The following is a 23,309-nucleotide window of genomic DNA, read 5'->3' as shown; positions in this document are numbered from 1 at the left end:
TTCACTTGAAACTATCACAGAATGGTTAATCAGCTATACCTCAATAGAAAATAAAAAGATTTTTTTAAAAAAACTTTGAATTTCCACACAAATTTTAGAATCATCTTAGTCAATTTCTACAAAAAAGCATATTGTACCATGCTAACACTGATCAAAAGAATCCAAACTAATCCTCAATGCTTATGCATGTGATAATAGAGTTTCAACATACATGAAGCAAAATTCAGGAAGCAATAAATATTTTTCTTATTATTTGGATCTCTTCAAAAGATAATAAACTGTTTAAAACTGCAAGAATTAGAGAAGTCAGCATTTATAATTGGAGATTTCAACAATACTCTAAGTAATTGATAGAAAAGTGGATAGAAAATCAATAAAGATACATAAGATCTGATCAACACTATTAAGCAAGTTGGCCTAATCGGCTTTTATAGAACACTGCACTAAATAACAGTAGAATACACATTCCTTTCCTTTCAAGTACACACAGAACTTTTACAAAGCAGACTATAATCTTGCCCATAAAAATACATCTCAATAAGTATTAAGACATTCAAGTTATACAAAGTATGTTCTCTAGCCACTGTAGAACTGAGTTAGAAATCAATAGAAAGATAATTGCAAAATCCCTAAGTAACTGAAAACTGAATATCACACATCTAGATAACCCATGCATCAAAGAATAAATCAAAAGGGAAATTTAAAAAGTATTTTGAACTAGATGAAAATGAAAACACAGTATATTAAATGTTGTTAGAGACTTCCCTGGTGGTACAGTGGATAGGAATCTGCCCGTCAATGCAGGGGAAATGGGTTCAGTTTCTAGTCTGGGAGGATTCCACATGCCCCAGAGCAGCTAAGACCATGTACCACAACTACTGAGCCCATGCTCTAGAGCAAGTGTGCCACAACTACTAAGGCCTGCTCACATGGGGACTGTGCTCAGAAACAAGAGAAGCCACCACTATGTGAAGCCCATGCATCGCAACTAAGAGTAGCCCCCACTCGTTGCAACTAGAGAAAGTCAGTACACTAATTAAAAAAAATAAAACAAAACAAAACTCAGTATACTAGGAATAGAAAGGAATGTCCTCAACTTGGTAAAGGGCATCTATGAAAAACCTATAGCTAACATCATACTTAAGGGTGAAAAATTGAATGTTTTCTCCTTCAGTTCAGTTCAGTTCAGTTCAGTCGCTCAGTTGTGTCCAACTCTTTGTGACCCCATGTACTGCAGCACGCCAGGCCTCCCTGTCCATCACCAACTCCCAGAGTCCACCCAAACCCATGTCCACTGAGTCGGTGATGCCATCCAACCTTCTCATCCTCTGTCGTCCCCTTCTCCTCCTGCCCTCAATCCTTCCTAGCATTAGGGTCTTTTCAAATGAGTCAGCTCTTCACATCAGGTGGCCAAAGTGTTGGAGTTTCAGCTTCAACATCAGTCCTACCAAGGAACACCCAGGACTGATCTGCTTTAGGATGGACTGGTTGTATCTCCTTACAGTCCAAGGGACTCTCAAGAGTCTTCTCCAACACCACAGTCCAAAAGCATCAATTCTTCGGCGCTCAGCTTTCTTTATAGTCCAACTGTCACATCCATACATGACCACTGGAAAAGCCATAGCCTTGACTAGATGGACCTTTGTTGACAAAGTAATGTCTCTGCTTTTCAATATGCTGTCTAGGTTGGTCATAACTTTCCTTCCAAGGAGTAAGCGTCTTTTAATTTCATGGCTGTAGTCACCATCTGCAGTGATTTTGGAGCCCAGAAAAATAAAGTCAGCTACTGTTTCCATTGTTTCCCCATCTATTTGCCATGAAGTGATGGGACTGGATGCTATGATCTTAGTTTTCTGAACATTGAGCTTTAAGCCAACTTTTTCACTCTCTTCTTTCACTTTCATCAAGAAGCTCTTTAGTTCCTCTTCACTTTCTGCCATAAAGTTGGTGTCGTCTGCATATCTGAGGTTATTGATATTTCTCCTTAGGATCAAGAATAAGTCAAGGATGTCCTCTTGGCACTTGTATTCAACATTGCATTAGAGATTCTAGCCAGTGCAGCAAGAATGAAAAAGAAAAAAAATGCATTCAGATTAGAAAGGATGAAGTAAAACATGATTGTCTCCATAGAAAATCCTTATGGAATCTATTTATTTAAAAGCTACTCACATTAATAAATAAGCTTAGTAAGATTTCATGGAGAAGGCAATGGCACCCAACTCCAGTATTCTTGCCTGGAGAATCCCAGGGACAGCGGAGCCTGGTGGGCTGCCGTCTATGGGGTTGCACAGAGTCGGACACGTCTGTAGTGACTTAGCAGCAGCAGCAGCAGCAATAAGATTTCAAGACTCAAGGTCAACTTATCAAAAATTGATTGCATTTCTATATACTTATTATAATACCATTTATAATTGCATTAAAATATCAAATATTTATGGACAAACCTGACAAAAGACATGCAAGATTTATATACTGAAAACAGAAAACTTGCTGAGAGAACTTAGGGAATCCAAAGACTCTTAAAGATCTAAATAAATGGAGAGATGTATACTGTGTTCATGGATCAGCAAACACAACATTGTTAATATGTCACTTCATCCCCAACTGATCTAGGCATTTAGCACATTGCCAATCATAGTGCCACCAAGCTTTTCTTGTCGAAATTGACAAAGATGATTCTAAAATTTATATGGAAACTCAAAGGACCCAAATAGCCAAAACAGATTTGAATAAAAAGAACAGAGTTTTGCCTGACTTACACTCCCTGACTTTAAGACTTATTATTCACTATCGGAGAAGGCAATGGCACCCCACTCCAGTACTCTTGCCTGGAAAATCCCATGGACAGAGGAGCCTGGTAGGCTGCAGTCTGTGGGGTTGCGAAGAGTCGGACACGACTGAGCGACTTCACTTTCACTTTTCACTTTCATGCATTGGAGAAGGAAATGGCAACCCACTCCAGTGTTCTTGCCTGGAGAATCCCAGGGACTGCGGGGCCTGGTGGGCTGCTGTCTATGGGGTTGCACAGAGTTGGACACGACTGAAGTGACTTAGCAGCAGCCACAGCAGCATTCAGTTCAGTTCAGTCTCTCAGGCGTGTCTGATTCTTGGCAACCCCATGGACTGCAGCACTCCAGGCCACCCTGTCCATCACCAACTCCTGGAGTCCACCCAAACCCATGTCCATTGAGTCGGCGATGCCATCCAACCATCTCATCCTCTGTCATTTCCTTCTCCTCCCGCCTTCAATCTTTCCCAGCATCAGGGTTTTTTCAAATGAGTCAGCTCTTTGCATCAGGTGACCAAAGTATTGGAGTTTCAGCTTCAACATCAGTTCTTACAATGAATATTCAGGATTGATTTCCTCTAGGATGGACTGATTGGATCTCCTTGCAGTCCAAGGGACTCTCAAGAGTCTTCTCCAACATCACAGTTCAAAAGCAACACTTCTTCGGTGCTCAGCTTTCTTTATAGTCCAACTCTCACATCCATACATGACTACTTGAAAAACCATAGCCGTGACTAGATGGGCTTTTGTTGGCAAAGTAATGTCTCAGCTTTTTAATATGCTGTCTAAGTTGCTCATAACTTTTCTTCCAAGGAGTAAGTGTCTTTTAGTTTCATGGCTGTAGTCACTATCTGCAGTGACTTTGGAGCCCTTTTTAGATAGTTTCTCACTGTTTCCATTGTTTTCCCATCTAGTTGCCATGAAGTGATGGGACCAGGTGCCATGATCTTAGTTTTCTGAATGTTGAGCTTTAAGCCAACTTTTTGACTCTTCTCTTTCACTTTCATCAAGAAGCTCTTTAGTTCTTCTTCACTTTCTGCCATAAGGGTGGTGTCATCTGCATATCTGAGGTTATTGATATTTGTCCCGGCAATCTTGGTTCCAGCTTGTGCTTCATCCAGCCCAGCATTTCTCATGATGTATAACTCTCACAAAGACTTATTATAAAGGTGCAGTAATAAAGACAGGGGCTTCCCTTGTAGCTCAGTCAGTAAGAAGCTTCCTGCCATGCTGGAGACCTGGGTTCAATTCCTGGGTCAGGAAGATCCCCTAGAGAAGGAAATACTGGCAACTCACTTGAGTATTCTTGCCTGGAGAGTCCCATGGACAGAGGAGCCTGGCAGGCTATAGTCTGTGGGATCACAAGACAGTGTGATATTGGCATCAAGACAGGTAAGTAGAGGGTGGATAAATAGCCCCACATATATATGTTAACTTTTGACAAAGATGGAAAAGTACTGTGTTGTATTTTCTGTACATTTTGTACTCTTCTGTCCAAAAAGTACATTCTTTTAAAAAATTGGAAATGCATGTACAAAAAAATTACATGAACTTGGATCTATATCTCATACAATATATGAAAATTAGCTCAAAATGGATCATTGGCTTAAGTGTAAAATTATAAAACTTCTACAAGAAAACATAAGGAAAATTATTTGTGACCTTGAGTTAAGCAAAGATTTGTTAGGTATGACACCAAAAACGATGGTCCATTAAAAGAACAAATTGATAGATTCTGGCTTATAAAATTAAGAACTTCCATTTTTCAGAAGACAAGTTACAGACTAGGAGAAACAGTTTGCGAATTACGTTAATGATAAAGGGCTTGTATCCAGAATATATGACAATCTCTCAAAAATGCTATAAATAAGAAAACTACCTACTCAGTTAATGGCCAAAATGTATGCACAGATGCTTTATCTAAGATTATCTACAGATAGCAAATAAGCACATGAAAAGATGTGCACAACTGTTTATAATAGCCAGGACATGGAAGCAACCTAGATGTCCATCAGCAGACGAATGGATAAGGAAGCTGTAGTACACATACACAATGGAATATCACTCAGCCATTAAAAAAGAATACATTGGAATCAGTTCTATCGAGATGGATGAAACTGGAGCCCATTATACAGAGTGAAGTAAGCCAGGAAGAAAAACACCAGTACAGTATACTAATGCATATATATGGAATTTGATAGATGGTAATGATAACCCTATATGCAAGACAGAATAAGAGACACAGATGCATAGAACAGTCTTATGGACTCTGAGGGAGAAGGTGAGGGTGGGACGTTCTGAGAGAATAGCATTGAAACATGTATATTATCATATGTGAAACAGAACACCATTCCATGTTCGATGCATGAGACAAATGCTCAGGGCTGGGGCAATGGGATGACCCAGAGGGATGGGATGGAGAGGGAGGTGGGAGGGGGGTTCAGGATGGGGAACACATGTAGACCCATGGCTGATTCGTGTCAATGTATGGCAAAAACCACTACAATATTGTAAAGTAATTAGCCCCCAACTAAAATAAATAAATTTATTAAAAAAAAAAAAAGAAAAGATGTGCACAAGTCCACTCCCCAGTTCTCTTCCCTGAGGACAACCAATATTAATCATTTTTTACTTTCTTTCCAGAAATATTTCTTTACAAATAATGCTTTTAGATAGTCTGGTATATGATTATTTTCCATCCTATATCTATGGAAAATCTCTAAGAATAGAGAAATAATATTTTATTCTTAAATTTTCTAGTGGAAAAATGGAGAAACCAGGTCAAGTACTGACATTAATAGTTTTGTGGAGATGTTTCAGTGTTTTTTTTTTAAGTGTGTCAAAAAGAGTTCAAAGAAACAGATTGTTAGTAGGAGGAAGGGAAATGGCTTGAAAACAAAACAGAAATTCAGCCTTGTTCATTAATCACTCTAGTGAAGCAGACAACCCTCACTCAAAAAGTGTCAAGGTGGGCAGCATAGATAGTGTCTTCTTTCAAAATTCAGAGAAAATTACATCTCCCTAAAGTTGTGATGAGACTGTGGACTAATTTTCAGAGCATAGTGCTCTTAACTGATCTATGAATCACATATATATTTTTTGAACTGGCACAACAGAGCAGAAAGAGCCAAATGAATGGAAGAAGTGTATGTGAATAATTATTGTATTGGGGAATACGCTGGATTTTTTGAAGATATGTTCATGATTAGCAAAATGCAAATTTACATCCATAGCTATGGTTCCAGCTATATTTATGTGATGACTCTATTCATGTGCTGATAGGGAAGTCTATGGGCTCAGAATGTTAAAGTTAATTATTTTCAGCACAGGCTTTAACTTTTTGCATTGAATAGTGGTAGCTGTAACCAAATATTATTGTCTCTAGTGAATTTTGTACATATATACTGAATGAAGTAGAATGTTGGAAAAAGTCTCAATCCGTGCCTATGAATTGGGATGCTTAAGATCTATAGAATAAATGAAATGAAGCTTGTGGATATAAAGAGTACAGCTTAGGAGTGAAAGAATAGTGAAGTTTGGCAGAGATAAGACACAGTTCTGGATTTCAGTATTTTTGCCTAACCAAAAGAGAAAAAAGAGAAAAAGAAAAGAAAAAAGAGAAAAAAGAAAAAAAAAAGAAAAAAGAGATCCAAACTGGATCTCATGATCAGATCAGGCTCAGTATTTTACAATTTGGTATAATGGGATAATAGCATAACTTATTCATTGTACTTAAAAACCTATTGTATTTCATCTTTTGTACAAATCATTAGTGATTTCCCCTTCCAGAAGAACTAAATGGATACCAGATAGTCTATGTAAGTGGAGACATATTGCCTTGTTTTAATTTCTCCTACACAAGACCTATGTCATCTTGAGAAAATTATTTACCTGTTGTAGTTTCCTCTTTTAAAAATATCTATAATAGTATCTAACTCATATGGTTTCTGTGAGAATTAAATGTGTTTATATGTACATACATAGTTATATGTCACTTAGAACAGGGCCTGACATATCCTAAATGCTCTAAGTATATAGCATGTAGTAAGAAACACAGGAGTGTTTTCTGTCATCATCATCATCATCATCTAGTTTATTTTTGTCCAACCTGGATCAGTTGCATGTAGTTCCTCTATATTTGGCTGCTGCTGCTGCTGCTAAGTCACTTCAGTCGTGTCCGACTCTGTGCGACCCCATAGACGGCAGCCCACCAGGCTCCCTCGCCCCTGGGATTCTCCAGGCAAGAACACTGGAGTGGGTTGCCATTTCCTTCTCCAGTGCATGCAAGTGAAAAGTGAAAGTGAAGTCGCTCAGTCATGTCCCACTTTTAGCGACCCCATGGACTGCAGCCCACCAGGCTCCTCCATCCATGGGATTTTCCAGGCAAGAGTACTGGAGTGGATTGCCATTGCCTTCTCCATATTTGGCTGACTGCTCTAATTTGAATTTTGCCTTCTTTTTCTCCTTTTAGGAGAGAAATGTGGGATTGAAATCATGCAGTAGATAACGACTATAAAAGCTTCATTCCAGAATGAGACAGTAGGTGAATTTAAGAGGAAATATTCATTGTTTTTGTAATTAAAATGATTACTCATTTTATTTTTTACTTTTTTAATTATTTTTTTAATTGAAGGATAACTCTTTTACAGAATTTTGCTGTTTTCTGTCAAACCTCAACATGAATCAGCCATAGGTATACATATATCCCCTCTCTTTTGAACCTCCCTCCCATCTCCCTCCCCATCCCACCCTTCTAGATTGATACAGAGCCCCTGTTTGTGTTTCCTGAGCCATACAGCAAATTCCCATTGGCTATCTATTTTACATATGGTAGTGCGAGTTTCCATGTTACTCTTTCCATACATCTCACCCTCTCCTCTCCTCTCCCCATGTCCATAAGTCTATTCTCTATGTCTGTTTCTCCACTGTTGCCCTGTAAGTAAATTCTTCACTACCACTTTTCTAGATTCTGTATATATATATATATGTGTTAGAATACAGTATTTATCTTTCTCTTTCTGATTCACTTCACTCTGTATAATAGGTTCTAGGTTCATCCACCTCATTAGAACTGACTCAAATGCATTCCTTTTATGGCTGAGTAATATTCCACTGTATATATATACCACAACTTCTTTCTCAGTTTATCTCTCAATGGACATCTAGGTTGCTTCCATGTTCTAGCTATTATAAATAGTGCTGCAATGAACAATAGGATACATGTGTCTCTTTCAATTTTGGTTTCCTCAGGGTATATGCCGAGGAGTGGAATTGCTGTGTCATATGGCGGTTTTATTCCTAGTTTTTTAAAGAATCTCCATACCATCTTCCACAGTGGCTATATCAATTTACAGTCCCACCAACAGTGAAAAAGCATTCCCTTTTCTCCACACCCTCTCCAGCATTTATTGTTTGTCGACTTTTTGATGATGGCCATTCTGACCAGTATGAGGTCAGAATGTGGTTTTGATTTGCATTTCTCTAATAATGAGTGATGTGGAGCATCTTTTCACGTGTTTGTTAGCCATCTGTATGTCTTCTTTGGATAAATGTCTGTTTAGGACTTTTTCCCACTTTTTGATTGGGTTGTTTGTTTTCCTGATGTTGAGTTGTATGATCTGCTTGTATGTTTTGGAAATCAATCCTTTGTCAGTTGTTCCATTTGCTATTTTCTCCCATTCTGAGAATTGTTTTTTCACCTTGCTTATAGTTTGCTTTGCTGTGCAAAAGCTTTTAAGTTTAATCAGGTCCCACTTGTTTACTTTTGTTTTTATGTCCATTACTCTAGGAGGTGGGTTATAGAGGATCTTGCTTTGATTTATGTCATTGAGTGTTCTGCTTATGTCTTCCTCTAAGAGTTTTATAGTCTCTGGTATCACATTTAGGTCTTTAATCCATTTTAAGTATATCTTTGTGTTATGGTGTTAGGAAGCATTCTAATTTCATTCTTTTACATGTAGCTGTCCAGTTTTCCAGCACCGTTTATTGAAGAGGCTGTCTTTGCCCCATTGTATATTCTTGCCTCCTTTGTCAAAAACAAGGTACCCATAGGTGCATGGGTTTATTTCTGGGCTTTCTATCTTGTTCCATTGGTCTATAATTCTGTTTTTGTGCCAGAACCATATTGTCTTGATGACTGTAGCTTTGTAGTATGATCTGAAGTGAGGAATCTTGATTCCTCCAGCTCCATTCTTCTTTCTCCAGACTGCTTTGGCTATTGGGGATCTTTTGTGTTTCCATACGAATTTTGAAATTTTTTGTTCTAGTTCTGTGAAAAATGTCATTAGCAATTTGATAGGGATCATATTGAATCTGTAGATTGCATCTGGTAGTATAGTCATTTTCACAATATTGATTCTTCCTACCCAGGAACTTGGAATATCTCTCCATCTGTTTATCTTATCTTTGATTTTGTTCATCAGTGTCTTCTAATTTTCTGTGTACAGTTCTTTTATCCTCTTAGGTAAGTTTATTCCTAGATATTTAATTCTTTTTGTTGCAATGGTGAATTGGATTGATTCCTTAATTTCTCTTTCTGACTTTTAATTGTTAGTATATAGAAAGGCAAGTGATTTCTGTGTATTGATTTTGTATCCTGCAACTTTGCTAAATTCACTGATTAGCTCTAGTAATTTTCTGATACTATCTTTAAGGTTTTCTATGTGCAGTATCATGTCATCTGCAAACAGAACTTTACTTCTTCTTTTCCAATCTCTATTCTTTTTCTTTCTTTTTCTTCTCTGATTGCTGTAGCTAGGACTTCCAGAACTATGCCGAATAATAGTGGTGAAAGTGGACACCCTTGCCTTATTCCTGATCTTAGGGGGCATGCTTTCAGTTTCTCACCATTGAAAATAATGTTTGCTGTATGCTTATGATATATGTCCATTACTATGTTGAGGTAAGTTCCTTCTATGCCCATTTTTTGAAGAGTTTTAATCATAAATGGGTGCTGAATTTTGTCAAAGGCTTTCCCTGCATCTATTGAGATGATCATATGGTTTTTATTTTTCAATTTGTTAATATGGTATATCACATTGATTGATTTGAATATATCGAAGAATCCTTGCATTCCTCAAATAAACCCAACTTGATCATGATGTATGAGCTTTTTGATGTGTTGCTGAATTCTGTTTGCTAAAATTTTGTTGAGGATTTTTGCATCTATGTTCATCAGTGATATTGGCCTGTAGTTTTCTTTTTTCGTGTTGTCTTTGTCTGGTTTTGGTATCAGGGTGATGGTGGCCTCGTAGAATGAGCTTGGAAGTGTTTCTTCCTCTGGAATTTTTTCAAAGCGTTTTAGAAGGATAGGCATTAGCTCTTTTCTAAATGTTTGATAGGATTCTCCTGTGAAGCCATATGGTCTTGGGCTTTTGTTTTTGGGGAGATTTTTGATCACAGCTTCAATTTCAGTGCTTGTAATTGGGTAGCTCATAATTTCTATTTTTTCCTGGTTCAGTCTTGGAAGATTGAACTTTTCTAAGAATCTGTCCATTTCTTCCAGGTTATCCATTTTATTGCTATATACTTGTTCATAATAGTCTCTTATAATCCTTTGTATTTCTGCATTGTCTATTTCAACCTCTCCTTTTTCATTGCTAATTTTGTCGATTTGATTCTTCTCTCTTTTTTTCTTGATGAGTCTGGATAAAGTTTTGTCTATTTTGTTTATCTTCTCAAAGAACCAGCTTTTTGTTTTATTAATCTTTACTATTGTTTCTTTCATTTCTTTTTTCCTTTATTTCTGCTTGGATCTTTATGATTTCTTTCCTTCTCCTAATTTTGAGGTTTTTGTGTCCTTCTTTTTCTAGTTGTTTTTTTTCTTTTTTTTTTTTTTAAATATTTATTTTAGTTGGGGGCTAATTACTTTACAATATTGTAGTAGTTTTTGCCATACATTGACATGAATCAGCCATGGGTTTACATGTGTTCCCCATCCTGAACCCCCCTCCCTCTTCCCTCCCCATCCCATCCCTCTGGGTCATCCCATTGCCCCAGCCCTGAGCATTTGTCTCATGCATCGAACCTGGAATGGTGTTCTGTTTCACATATGATAATATACATGTTTCAGTGCTATTGTCCCAGAACGTCCCACCCTCACCTTCTCCCTCAGAGTCCATAAGACTGTTCTATGCATCTGTGTCTCTTATTCTGTCTCGCATATAGGGTTATCATTACCATCTTTCAAATTCCATATATATGCATTAGTATACTGTATTGGTGTTTTTGTTTCTGGCTTACTTCACTCTGTATAATGGGCTCCAGTTTCATCCATCTCAATAGAACAGATTCAAATGTATTTTTTTAATGGCTGAGTAATATTCCATTGTGTATATGTACCACAGCTTCCTTATCCAGTCGTCTGCTGATGGACATCTAGGTTGCTTCCATGTCCTGGCTATTGTAAACAGTGCTGTGATGAACATTGGGGTACACGCGTCTCTTTCAATTCTGGTTTCCTCGGTGTGTATGCCCAGCAGTGGGATTGCTGGGTCATATGGCAGTTCTATTCCCAGTTTTTTAAGGAATCTCCACACTGTTCTCCATAGTGGCTGTACTAGTTTGCATCCCCACCAACAGTGTAAGAGGGTTCCCTTTTCTCCACACCCTCTCCAGCATTTATTGCTTGTACACTTTTGGATAGCAGCCATTCTGACTGGTGTGAAATGGTACCTCATTGTGGTTTTGATTTGCATTTCTCTGATAATGAGTGATGTTGAGCATCTTTTCATGTGTTTGTTAGCCATCTGTATGTCTTCTTTGGAGAAATGTCTGTTTAGTTCTTTGGCCCATTTTTTGATTGGGTCGTTTATTTTTCTGGAATTCAGCTGCAGGAGTTGCTTGTATATTTTTGAGATTAATTGTTTGTCTGTTGCTTCGTTTGCTATTACTTTCTCCCATTCTGAAGGCTGTCTTTTCACCTTGCTTATAGTTTCCTTTGTTGTGCAAAAGCTGTTAAGTTTAATTAGGTCCTATTTGTTTGTTTTTGCTCTTATTTCCAATATTCTGGGAGGTGAGTCATAGAGGATCCTGCTGTGGTTTATGTCGGAGAGTGTTTTGCCTATGTTTTCCTCTAGGAGTTTTATAGTTTCTGGTCTTACGTTTAGATCTTTAATCCATTTTGAGTTTATTTTTGTGTATGGTGTTAGGAAGTGTTCTAGTTTCATTCTTTTACAAGTGGTTGACCAGTTTTCCCAGCACCACTCGTTAAAGAGGTTGTCTTTTCTCCATTGTATATTCTTGCCTCCTTTGTCGAAAATAAGGTGTCCATAGGTGTGTGGGTTTATCTCTGGGCTTTCTATTTTGTTCCATTGATTTATATTTCTATCTTTGTGCCAGTACCATACTGTCTTGATGACTGTGGCTTTGTAGTAGAGCCTGAAGTCAGGCAGGTTGATTCCTCCAGTTCCATTCTTCTTTCTCAAGATTGCTTTGGCTATTCGAGGTTTCTTATATTTCCATACAAATTGTGAAATGATTTGTTCTAGTTCTGTGAAAAATACCATTGGTAGCTTGATAGGGATTGCATTGAATCTATAGATTTCTTTGTGTAGTATACTCATTTTCACTATATTAATTCTTCCAATCCATGAACACGGTATATTTCTCCATCTGTTCGTGTCCTCTTTGATTTCTTTCATCAGTGTTTTATATATGTTTTAAGTGTAAAGTTAGGCTATTTGATGTTTTTCTTGTTTCTTGAGGTAGGATTTTATTGCTATAAACTTCCCTCTTAAAACTGCTTTTGCTGCATCCCATAGGTTTTGAGTTGTCGTGTCTTCATTGTCATTTGTTTCTAGAAATTTTTTGATTACCCTGTTCATTTCTTCAGTAACCTGTTGGTTATTTAGAAACGTGTTATTTAATGTGTCGGTGTTTCTTGCAGTTTTTTTCTTGTAATTGATATCTAGTCTCATAGCATTGTGGTCAGAGAAGATGCTTGATTCGATTTCAATTTTCTTAAATTTACTGAGGTTTGATTTGTGACCCAAGATGTGGTCTTTCCTGAAGAATGTTCCATGTGCACTTGAGAAAAAGGTGTATTCTTCTGCATTTGGATGGAATGTCCTGAAGATATCAATGAGATCCATGCCATCTAATGTATCATTTAAGACTTGTGTTTCCTTATTAATATTCTGTTTTGATGATCTGTCCATTGGTGTGAGTGGGGTGTTAAAGTCTCCTACTATGATTGTGTTACTGTCAATTTCTCCTTTTATGTCGGTTAGTGTTTGTCTTATGTATTGAGGTACTCCTGTGTTGGGTGCATACATATTTACAATTGTTATGTCTTCCTCTTGGATTGATCCCTTGATCATTATGTAGTGTCCTTCCTCATCTTTTGTAATCTTCTTTAAGGTTTATTTTGTTTGATATGAGAATTGCTACTCCAGCTTTCTTTTGCTTCTCATTTGCATGGAATGTATTTTTCCATCCTCTCACTTTCAGTGTATATGTTTTGAGGTCTGAAGTGGATTTCTTGTAGACAGCATATATATGAGCCTTGTTTTTGTATTCATTCAGCCAGTCTGTGTCTTTTGGTTGGAACATTTAATCCATTTACATTTAAAGTAGTTATTGATACATATGTTTCTATTGCCATTTTCTTAATTGTTTGTGGTTGATTTTTTTCCTTCTTTTGTATTTCTTGACTATATAAGTCCCTTTAACATTTTTTGTAAAGCTGGTTTGGTTGCACTGAATTCTCTTAACTTTTGCTTGTCTGAAAAGCTTTTAATTTCTCCATCAATTTTGAATGAGATCCTTGCTGGGTACAGTAATTTTTGTTGTAGATTTTTCCCTTTCAGTACTTTAAGTATACCCTGCCATTCCCTTCTGGCCTGCAGAGTTTCTGCTGAAAAATCAGCTGTTAAACGTATGAGGTTTCCCTTGTATGTTACCTGTTGCTTTTCCCTTGTTTCTTTTAATATTCTTTCTTTGTGTTTAGTATTTGTTAGTTTGATTAGTATGTGTCTTGGTGTGTTTATCCTTGGGTTTATCCTGAATGGGACTCTTTGTGTCTCTTGGACTTGATTGACTATTTCCTTTTCCATATTGGGGAAATTTTGAACTATAACCTCTTCAAAAAGAAAACATGTACACCCATGGTGGATTCATGTCAATGTATGGCAAAACAAATACAATATTGTAAAGTTAAAAACTAGAAAATAAAGTAATTAAATTTTTTTTCTCATACCGTTTTTTTTTCTCTTCTTCTTCTGGGACCCTTATAATTTGAATGTTGTTGTGTTTGATATGGTCCCAGTGGTCTCTGAGACTATCCTCATTCTTTTCATTCTTTTTATTTTATTCTGCTCTTCAGAAGTTATTTCCACCATTTTATCTTCCAGCTCACTGACTCATTCTTCTGCTTCAAATAGTCTGCTATTGATTCCTTGTAGAGTATTTTTCATTTCAGTAATTGTGTTGTTTGCCTCTGCATGTTTATTCTTTAATACTTCTGGGTCTTTGTTAATTGATTCTTGCATTTTCTCCATTTTGCTTTCAAGGTTTTTGATCATCTTTACTATCATGGTTCTGAATTCTTTTTCAGGTATTTTGCCTATTTCCTCTTCATTTATTTGGACTGCTGTGTTTCTAGTTTGTTCCTTCATTTGTATAGTGTTCTCTGCCTTTTCGTGTTTTTTTTTTTTTTCTTAACTTATTGTGTTTGAGGTCTCCTTTTCTCAGGCTTCAAGGTTGCATTCTTTCTTCCTTTTGTTTTCTGCCCTCTAAGTTTGGTCCAGTGGTTTGTGTAAGCTTCTTACATGGTGAGATTTGTGCTGAGTTTTTGTTTGTTTGCTTGTTTTTCCTCTGATGGGCAAGGCTGAGTGCAGTGGTAATCCTGTCTGCTGATGATTGGGTTTGTGTTTTTGTTTTGTTTGTTGTTAAAATGAGCTGTCCTCCAGAGGGTGTTACTGGTGGTTGGGTGATGCCGGGTCTAGTATTTAAGTGGTTTCCTTTGTGTGAGTTCTCACTATTTGATATCCCCTGGGGTTAGCTCTCTGGTAGTCTAGGGTCTTGGAGTCAGTTTTCCCACTCCAAAGGCTCAGGGTTTGAACTCTGGTCAGGAACAAAGATTCCACAAGTGGTTTGCTATGGCATTAAGTGAGATTAAAACAAATACCCAAAAATGAGACACCAAAGATGAACCCCAGACAAATGGCAGTTACAGAATCAGGCAAATAATAATTAAAATAATGGAATACACACACACACACATATATATATATATATACACCCATGAGCAAAGTGAAAACAGTTCAACTAAAATAAAGTACAGTGGATTGATCTGGTGAACAAAGGAAATAAAAAATTATATTTACCAGTTAAGAACAAATCTAGCTTAAGCGCAAATGGGAAAACAAAACTAAACATGGTGCTAAGTGGTGAATAAAGCAATGAAAACAAAACTAACAAATATGTTGAGAAGAAAGGAAAGAAAGAAAGAATAGATGTGCAAAGTTAAACAGAGGTAGATGAAGATTTATATACATTGATTACTTGTTTTAAATAAAAAGTGTGGCAATATGATGTCAAGATAAACATAAGGAAACCCAAAATAGCCCTTTGCATCATGTTGCTTTCATCAATAAGAAGACATTGAAAGTATAGAGATTATGAATACAAGTACACTGGAAAATAACTTAAATGAGCTCAGTTAGTTCATAAGAATGACTCCTTAAATGTGATTCATTCAGAAATGGGTTGAATTATAGCTTAAATTTGCAAGTTCTAATGGAAGTACCATGAGTAAAACCTTGAGAAGATTATTGGTTGTAGTCGAATTTTAGTTTTTCCTTTTTCTATACTAACTATGTTAATTCTCATCTAAATGAGAAATTCTGTGAACCTAATCAGTGTGGGAAAGCCCTTAGCCAGAAACAAGAACTCATTCCTCATTGAAAATTTCTTACTGGGAAGATAGCCTATGTAGGCAGTGAATATGGAAAGGTCTTCACTCAGAACCCACACCTCTTTGTCCATCAGATTAATCATTCTGTGGAAAAACCCTATGAATGCAATGAATGTGATAAAACTTTCACTCATCATTCAATACTGAGGTTGCATCAGAGAATTCATTTAGGAGAGAAACCCTGCATATGCACTGAATGTAGGCAGGCTTTTATCTAGAAGACCCACTTGACTGAACATCAAAGAATTCATAGTGGAGAGGAACCATGTGAATGCAGTGACTATGGGACATCTTTCCCTTCCAAATCACAACTGCATGAGCATAGAAAAATTCACACAGGGAAATAAGTCCATACCTGCACAAGATGTGAGAAGGTCTTCACCAAAATGTCAAATCTCCTTATACACCTGAAGACTCGGACTGGACAAAGAGCTTATGTTTATATTGAATGTGGAAAGGCCTTCACTTACAATTCAGTCTTGATTAAGCATTAGAGAATTCATACTGGTGAAAAACCTTATGAATGCAGTGACTGTGGGAAAATCTTTATTCAGAAGTTGCACTTCATTGTACACCTGAATGTTCATACTGGAGAGAAACTCTTTGTATGTACTGAGTGTGAAACATCTTGAACTCCCTCATAATCACTCTGACACCTCCCCATTCTTCTGTAATGCTGTCTTACCATTGGTAGCTTATGAAGCTCCCTGACTTCCCCAGTCCTGCGTGGTATATCTCAGAAGGAGACTGTTCCATCCTGAATTATCACCCTGTCTCATAATTGTATCTCTTAGGAGATAATTTCTCTGTCTTGTTCCCATGCTATAAACTGAGGACACCACTGTGACACTATAAATATCACAGAATTCTTATCTTAGATCCAAACACTCCCCTACTCTTGCTCTGGGAATCTTTTGGACAAGGGATCAAATGTGTCCCCTGTGTTGTCTAGTGGATTATTATCCACTGTGCCACCAGCGAAGACCTTAATGAGTTTTAATCCTAGTATAAAGCATAGCATGCCTGTTATTAAATACCTAATATAAAATATCATTTTTGTAGGAGAAAACATAATTGAAGTTTCTGCAATTCATTGTTTTCATGCAGTAATAGTTCCTCTTTACTAGAAATGAGGACTATATAGGCAGATGAGTGGATAGAGGAGATGTGAGATATACATATATACATATATACATACACAATGGAATACTACTCAGCCATGAGAAAAATGACATAATGTCAGTTGCAGCAACATGGGTGGACCTAGAGATTATTATACTAAATGAACTAAGTCAGACAGAGAAGGAAAAATACCATATGATGTCACTTACATATGGGATCTAGAACATGACACAAATGAACTTATCTAGAAACTAGAAGCAGACTGACATAGAGGACACACTTGAATTAGGCAAGGGAGAGGGGAAGGGAGAGCGAGGAACTGGGAAGTTGGGATTAGTGGACGAAAGCTGTTATATATTCAATGGACATCCAGTAAGGTCCTCCTGCATAGCACAGGGAATAATATTCAATATCCTGTGATAATCCGTAATGGAAAAGATTATTTCAAAATATATGTATAACTTAGCCATAGAGCAGAAATTAATATAATATTGTATTAATAAATCAACTATGCTTCAATAAAATAATATTGATAAAAATGAGGACTGAATTAAGCCCTGTTACGTTCTGCAGCTAATTTGAGAGCTGCCAGAAACACGTTTCCTAGGCAGTTGAGTACCAGATGTTATACTGGGAACCGAGTAGGGATAAATATATTATACACTCCCCTGGCCCTGTAGCAACCCTGAAATGTGAAAAACAAATACAGGTAGGTAGGAAAGGTAAATTCTCCATAAGAGGGGGTAGTTTACCTGCCACTGCTGGAGAAACTTAAGTTGAATGACAAAGCATGTGATGTAAAGTACAAAGGCGTAGAATTAAAAAAAAAACTGATGGCAAATAGATCTTTGTAGAAGAAGGGTGTGTGTGACATAAGGGAAGCAAAAGGAATTAAAAATTGAGGACAAATTCAGGACTCCATCATAGAAAAAAATAAGCATTTTTTTCTTGATTTAATGGATCACCATGGAGGTATTACATATTAATCAAACTAACAAAAGTTAAACCCAAAGAACAAATATTAAAAGCAGCAAGGGAAAAGCAATAAATAGCACACAAGGGGAATCCCCATAAGAAAAACAGATGATCTTTCAATAGGAGCTTTTCAGGCCAGAAGGAAATGGCAGGACATACTTAAAGTGATGAAAGATAAAAACCTACAACTGAGATTACTCTATCCAGCAAGCATCTCGTTCAGATATGAAGGAGAAATCAAAAGTTTTACAGACAAGCAAAAGCTGAGAATTCAGCACCACCAAACCAGCTCTTCAACAAATGCTAAAGGATCTTCTTTAGACAGGAAACACAGAGAAGGTTTATAAAAACAAACCCAAAACAACAATGTAAATGGAAACGGGATCACACTTATCAAAAATTATCTTAAATGTAAATGGGTTGAATGCTCCAACCAAAAGACAAAGACTGGCCAAATAGATACAAAAACAAGACCCCTATATATGCTGCCTACAAGAGACCCACCACAAACCTAGGGGCACACACAGACTGAAATCGAGGGGCTGGAAAAAGGTATTTCATGCAAATGGAAACCAAAAGAAAGCAGATAAAGTATCAGATAAATACTAATATCAGATAAAGTAGACTTTTAAATAAAGACCATGATAAGAGACAAAGAAGGACACTGCATAATGATCAAAGGATCATTCCAAGAAGAAGATATAACAATTATAAACATATATGCACCCAACATAGGAGCACCTCAATGTGTAAGGCAAATGCTAACAAGTTTGAAAGCAGAAATTAACAGTAACACAATAAGAGTGGGAGACTTTAATACCCCACTCACACCTATGGATAGATCAACCAAACAAAAAATTGGCAAGGAAACACAAGCTTTAAATGATACAATAGACCAGTTAGACCTGATTGATATCTACAGGGCATATCACCGAAAAACAATGGAGTTCACCATTTTCTCAAGTGCACACGGAACATTCTCCAGGATAGATCACATCCTGGCTATAAATCTAGCCTTGGAAAATTTAAAAAGTTGAAATCATTTCAAGTATCTTCTGATCACAACGTGGTAAGATTAGATGTCAATTACAGGAAAAAAAAACTATAAAAGCACAATCATATGCAGGCTAAACAATACACTTCTGAATAACAGATCATGGAAGAAATAAAAAAAGGAATCAAAGTATGCATAGAAACAAATGAAAATGAAAACACGACACCCCAAAACCTATGGGGGTCAGTGAAAGCAGTGCTAAGAGGGTGATTCATAGCAATACAAGCCTACCTTAAGAAATGAGAGAAACATTAAATAAACAGCCCAACTTTACAAATAAGGCAAATGGAAAAAGAAGAAAAGAAGAACTCCAGAGTTAGTGGAAGGAAAGAAATCCTAAAAATCAGAGCAGAAATGAGTGAAAAAGAAATGAAGGAAACTGTAGCAACGATCAACAAAACTAAAAGCTGGTTGTTTGAGAAGATAAATAAAATAGACAAACCATTAGCCAGACTCATCATGAAAAAAAGAGAGAAGAATCAAATCAATAAAATTAGAAATGAACATAGAGAAATCACTCAGTTCAGTTCAGTTCAGTCGCTCAGTCGTGTCCGACTCTTTGCGACCCCATGAATTGCAGCACGCCAGGCCTCTCTGTCCATCACCAACTCCCGGAGTCTACCCAAACCCATGTCCATCGAGTTGGTGATGCCATCCAACCATCTCATCCTCTGTCATCCCCTTCTCCTCCCGCCCCCAATCCTACCCAGCATTAGGGTCTTTTCCAATGAGTCAGCCCTTCGCATGAGGTGGCCAAAGTATTGGAGTTTCAGCTTCAACATCAGACATTCCAATGAACACCCAGGATTGATCTCCTTTAGGATGGATTGATTGGATCTCCTTGCAGTCCAAGGGACTCTCAAGAGTCTTCTCCAACACCACAGTTCAAAAGCATCAATTCTTCAGCGCTCAGCTTTCTTCACCGTCCAACTCTCACAACCATACATGACCACTGGAAAAACCATAGCCTTGACTAGACGGACTTTTGTTGGCAAAGTAACGTCTCTGCTTTTAAATATGCTATCTAGGTTGGCCATAACCTTCCTCCCAAGGAGTAAGCGTCTTTTACAGACACAGAAATACAAAAGATCATAAGAGACTACTATGAGCAATTATATGCCAATAAAATGAACAACTTGGAAGAAATGGACAAATTCTTAGAAAAGTATACCCTTCCAAAACTGAACCAGGAAGAAATAGAAAATCTTAACAGACCCATCACAAGCATGGAAATCGAAGCTGTAATCAAAAATCTTCCAACAAACAAAAGATCAGATGGTTTCACAGGTAAATTTGACCAAAAATTTAGGGAAGAGCTGACATCTATCCTACTCAAAATCTTCCAGAAAATTGCAGAGGAAGGTAAACTCCCAAACTCATTCTATGAGGTCACCATCACCCTAATTCCAAAACCAGAAAAAGATGCCACACAAAAAAGAAAATGACAGGCCGATATCACTGATGAACATAGATGCAAAAATCCTGAAAAAATTATATGAAACAAAATCCAACAACATATTAAAAAGATCATACATCAAAACTAAGTGGGCTTCATCCCAGGGATGCAAGGATTCTTCAATATTTGCAAATCAATCAATGTGATGCACCATATTAACAAAATGAAAGATAAAACTATTTGATTATCTCAATAGATGCAGAGAAAGCCTTTGACAAAATGCAACACCTATTTATGATAAAAACTCTCCAGAAAGCAGGCATAGAAGGAACATACCCCAACATAATAAAAGCCATATATGACAAACTCACAGCAAGCATTATCCTCAATGGTGAAAAATTGAAAGCATTTTCTCTGAAATCAGGAGCAAGACAAGGGTGCCCACTCTCATCACTACTATTCAACATAGTTTTGGGAGTCCTAGCTACAGCAATCAGGGAAGAAAAAGAAATAAAAGGAATCCAGATTGTAAAAGAAGAAGCAAAACTTTCACTTTTTCCAGATTACTTGATATTCTACATAGAAAACCCTAAAAATACCACCAGAAAATTACTAGAGCTAATCATGAATATAGGAAAGTTGCAGGATATACAACAAATACACAGAAATCCCTTGCATTCCTGTACACTAACAACGAAAAAACAGAGAAATTAAGGAAACAATTCCATTCACCATTGCAATAAAAAGAGTAAATACTTAGGAATAAATTTGCCTAAAGAAACAAAAGACCTATATATAGAAAACTATAAAATCCCTGATAGCTCAGTTAGTAAAGAATCCTGCAATGCAGGAGACCCCGGTTCAATTTCCTGGCTTGGGAAGATTCCCCTGGAGAAGGAAATGGCTACCCACTCCAATATTCTTGGGCTTCTCTTGTAGCTCAGCTGATAAAGAATCAACCTGCAATGCGGGAGACCTGGATTCAATCCCTGGGTTGGGAAGATCCCCTGGAGAAGGGAAAGGCTACCCACTCCAGTATTCTGGCCTGGAGAATTCCATGGAGTATAGTCCATGGAGTCACAAAAAGTCAGACCTGAGTGAGCAACTTTCACTTTCATAAAACACTGATGAAAGAGATCAAAGATGACACAAATAGATGGAGAAATACACTATGATCATGGACTGGAAGAATCAATATAATGAAAATGAGTATACCACCCAAAGCAATCTATAGATTCAATGCAATCCCTATCAAGCTACCAATAGTATTTTTCACAGAACCAGAAAGACAACAACAACAACAACAACAAAACCCTAAAAATACCACCAGAAAATTACCAGAGCTAATCATGAATACAGTAAAGTTGCAGGATGTAAAATTAACACACAGAAATCCCTTGCATTCCTATACACTAACAATGAGAAAACAGAAAGAGAAATTCAGGAAACAATCACATTCACCATTGCAATGAAAAGAAGAAAATACTTAGGGATAAATTTACCTAAAGAAACAAAAGACCCATATGTAGAAAACTATAAAACACTGATGAAAGAAATTAAAAATGAAACAGATAGATGGAGAATATACCATGTTCATGGATTGGAAGAATCAATATAGTGAAAATGAGTATACTACCCAAAGCAATCTATAGATTCAATGCAATCCCTATCAAAGAAGCAATGGTATTTTTTCACAGAACTAGAGCAAATAATTTCACAATTTGTATGGGAACACAAAGAACCTCAAATAGCCAAAGCAATCCTGAGAAAGAAGAATGGAACTGGAGGAATTAATCTCCCTGACTTCAGACTATATTACAAAGCTACAGTCATCAAGACAGTATGGTACTGGCACAAAGACAGAAATATAGATCAATGGAACAAAATAGAAAGCCCAGCGATAAATCCACACACCAATGGACACTTTACCTTTGACAAAGGAGGCAAAAATATACAATGGAGAAAAGACAATCTCTTTAACAAGTGGTGCTGGGAAACTGGTCAACCACCTGTAAAAGAATGAAACTAGAATACTTTCTAACACCATACACAAAAATAAACTCAAAATGGATTAAAGATCTAAATCTAAGACCAGAAACTATAAAACTCCTAGAGGAAAACATACACAGAACACTCTCTGACATAAATCACAGCAAGATCCCCTATGACCCACACCCAGCGTAATGGAAATAAAAACAAAAATAAACAAATGGGACCTAATTAAGCTTAAAAGGTTTGCACAATGAAGGAAACTATAAGCAAGGTGAAAAGGCAGCCTTCAGAATGGGAGAAAATAATAGCAAATGAAACAAATTTCAAAGAATTAATCTTGAAAATATAGAAGCAGCTCATGCAGCTCAATCCCAGAAAAATAAGTGGCCCAATCAAAAAATGGGCCAGAGAACTAAACAGACATTTCTCCAAAGAAGACATACAGATGACTAACAAACACATGAAAAGATGCTCAACATCACTCATTATCAGAGAAATGCAAATCAAAACCACAATGAGATACCATCTCATGCCAGTCAGAGTGGCTGCCATCAAAATGCCTAGAAGCAATAAATGCTGGAGAGGGTGTGGAGAAAAGGGAACCCTCTTACTGTTGGTGGGAATGCAAACTAGTACAGCCACTATGGAAAACAATGTGGAGAGTCCTTTAAAAATTGAATGTAGAACTGCCATATGACCCAGCAATCCCACTGCTGGGTATACACACCAAAGAAACTGGAATTGAAAGAGGCACAGGTACCCCACTGTACATTGCAGCATGGTTTACAATAGCTAGGACATGGAAGCAACCTAGATGTCCATCGGCAGACGAATGGATAAGGAAGTTGTGGTACATATACACAACAGAATATTACTATACTATTAAAAAGAATTCATTTGAATCAGTTCTAATGAGGTGGATGAAACTGGAGCCTATTATACAGAGTGAAGTTAGTCAGAAACACCAATGCAGTATATTAACATATATATGGAATTTAGAAAGAAGGTAATGACGACCCTATATGCAAGACAGCAAAAGAGACACAGATGTAAAGTATGGACCTCT

At 37.1% G+C, this 23,309-nt stretch overlaps 1 protein-coding gene across 8 annotated transcripts in view; it reads left to right on the top strand.

Annotated features, from left to right (window-relative positions):
- The window catches only part of LOC145537002 (casein kinase I-like), an 83,759-nt gene that overhangs the window by 35,470 nt on the left and 24,980 nt on the right, over positions 1-23,309 (top strand). For 2 of the 8 annotated variants that reach the window (XM_081567402.1, XM_081567406.1), the window contains one exon: positions 7,260-7,327. The exons of the other annotated variants lie outside the window; for them this stretch is intronic. The gene's annotated coding sequence lies outside the window, so the exon portion shown is untranslated. The remainder of the gene's footprint in view (positions 1-7,259; positions 7,328-23,309) is intronic. 8 annotated transcript variants of the gene reach the window in all.

The sequence above is a fragment of the Giraffa tippelskirchi genome, chromosome X (genome assembly GCF_054371585.1).
Source record: "Giraffa tippelskirchi isolate mGirTip1 chromosome X, T2T-mGirTip1v1.2.pri, whole genome shotgun sequence".
Classification (NCBI taxonomy): domain Eukaryota; kingdom Metazoa; phylum Chordata; class Mammalia; order Artiodactyla; family Giraffidae; genus Giraffa; species Giraffa tippelskirchi.
This window is presented reverse-complemented; position numbering and strand designations above follow the sequence as displayed.